This window comes from Colobus angolensis, unplaced genomic scaffold (genome assembly GCF_000951035.1).
Source record: "Colobus angolensis palliatus isolate OR3802 unplaced genomic scaffold, Cang.pa_1.0 Scaffold89, whole genome shotgun sequence".
In the NCBI taxonomy this organism is placed as follows: Eukaryota; Metazoa; Chordata; class Mammalia; order Primates; family Cercopithecidae; genus Colobus; species Colobus angolensis.
The window spans coordinates 1,050,675-1,052,786 of record NW_012122820.1 but is presented as its reverse complement, the minus strand read 5'-3'; the positions used below and the strand labels follow the sequence as shown (position 1 = coordinate 1,052,786).

At 55.1% G+C, this 2,112-nt stretch overlaps 1 protein-coding gene across 1 annotated transcript in view; it reads right to left on the bottom strand.

Annotated features, from left to right (window-relative positions):
• Positions 1-383, bottom strand: part of CFAP74 (cilia and flagella associated protein 74) — a 114,583-nt gene extending 114,200 nt beyond the window's left edge. Inside the window, exon 1 of the mRNA XM_011930994.1 lies at positions 247-383. The gene's annotated coding sequence lies outside the window, so the exon portion shown is untranslated. The remainder of the gene's footprint in view (positions 1-246) is intronic.
• Positions 384-2,112: the final 1,729 nt, after the last annotated feature.

Sequence of the window (2,112 nt, the reverse complement as noted above, 5' to 3'; positions counted from 1 at the left end):
GTAAATGTGTTATAATAATACATTATTATAACATCTGCTGCAAAGTCAGGTGCGGGACCCACAATCGAGGCTGTGCCAGCGCCGGGGTTCCCTGAAACGAACCAGGGACTAGAACTATTAACAGTCCTTTCTCTGGCACAGCTTCAGGGAAAGGCGTTTAATATGGGACGGAGTTCTGCCTGGGGGGCGGGGGTCAAACGCTTTCAGCTCAGCCCCAGGGTCAAACGCATCCGCCCCCACACCCACCTCTGGCTGGCCTGGGTCCCAGGTTCTCGGGCTGCGGGGGCACAGAAGCCCCGGGCTGCTCAGGGAGGCGGCGGTCCTCGGCGACGGCCCTGCGCGGCGCCAGCGGCGTGGTTTGGAGCCGGGAGCTCCATGGCAACGGAAGACTCCATCGTGGCCGGAGGGGGAGCCTCGCCCGGGCTGCCCCCCGACTGGAGCGAGTGGCTTGGTCCGACCCACCACCCACCGCGCGGCGCGGGGCGGGGCGGGGCCTGCCCTCCAGGCAGGAGCGGGGCGGTCGCGGGCCCGAGGCACGGCTGAAGGGGCAGGCTACAGGCCGCGGGTGGGGGGACGTCTCCGGGGTCCCAGACGTCCAGGCCTGGCCCAGGGCCCAGCCTTGGAGGTGACAGACAGGCTTGGGGGGCCTGGAGGAGCTCAGCCCGGGCGCGGGGGCTCAGAGGACCGGGCAGGTGCAAGATGGTTTGGAGTCATTGTCAACCTAAAAAACTAGGTTTCCCGTGAAAATGGGTATTTTTCTCTTCTCTTGAATGGAAGATCGGGCCGGACGGGGTGGCTCACGCCTGTAATCCCAGCACTTTAGAAGGCCGAGGTAGACGGATCACTTGAGGTCAGGAGTTCCAGACCAGCCTGGCCAGCATGGTGAAACCCCGTCTTTTCTAAATATACAAAAATTAGCGGGGCGTGGTGGCAGCTGCCTGTAATCCCAGCTACTCAGGAGGCTGAGGCAGGAGAATCGCTTGAATCCAGGAGGAGGAGGTTGCAGTGAACCAAGATCACACCACTGCACTCCAGCCTGGATGACAGAGTGAGACTCCAGCTCAAAAAAAAAAAAAGACTTCTGGATTTTATGTTCCAGCAAAGGCTCTAATTGAAAAATTGTAAAAGTAAATAGCTAAGTCAGTGAGCTATGATGGTGCCATCACACTCTGGCCTGAGCGAAATCAAGACCCTGTTTCAGAATTAAAAGCAGCAAAAACCCAACTGGGTATGGTGGCGCATGCTAAGTTGGGCAGATCTCTTGAGGTCAGGAGTTCAAGACTATCCTGACCAACATGGTGAAACCCTGTCTTCCTTATCAGCTTTGCCTCCCTGGACCTTTCCCAGTGAACTGTTAATATACTTTCCAGGAAAGGGCTGGGCGCGGTGGCCACGCCTATAATCCCAGCACTTTGGGAGGCCAAGGCAGGTGGATCACCTGAGGTCAGGAGTTCGAGACGAGCCTGGCCAATATGGTGAACCCCCTGTCTACTAAAATATAAAAATTAGCTGGGTGTGGTGGCGCATGCCTGGAATCCCAGCTACTCAGGAGACTGAGGCAGGAGAATCGCTTGAACCCAGGAAGCAGAGGTTGCAGTGAGCCGAGATCACACTACTGCACTCCAGCCTGGGCAACGGAGCGAGACTCCAACTTTCTCTCTCTCTTTCTCTCTCTCTCATATATATATATATATATATACTGTCTAGGAAAGAAGGTAAAGACAGTGACAGCCTGAGAACAGCCCCGTGTCCACGGAACTGGTTGGTTAAGGAAGCTGTGGAAAAGCTACACGATGGAGGTCAGCTGTAAAGAAGGTCAGCTGTAAAGAAGGCGTAAGGACCATTTATTTCTGTGTTCTGCTGTGGAGTGACTCCAGAATACATTGTTAAGTAAAAAATATCAAGCCAGGCATGGTGGCTTGAGCCTGTAGTCCCAGCTACTTGGGAAGCTGAGGCAGGATGGATTGTTCGAGCCCAGGAGTCTGAGGCTGCAGTGAGCTCTGATTGTACCACTGCACGCCATCCCTGGCAACATAGTGAAACCCCATCTCAAAAAAAAAAAAAAAAAAAAAATCAGGCCAGGCATAGCGGCTCACGCTTCTAATCCCAGCA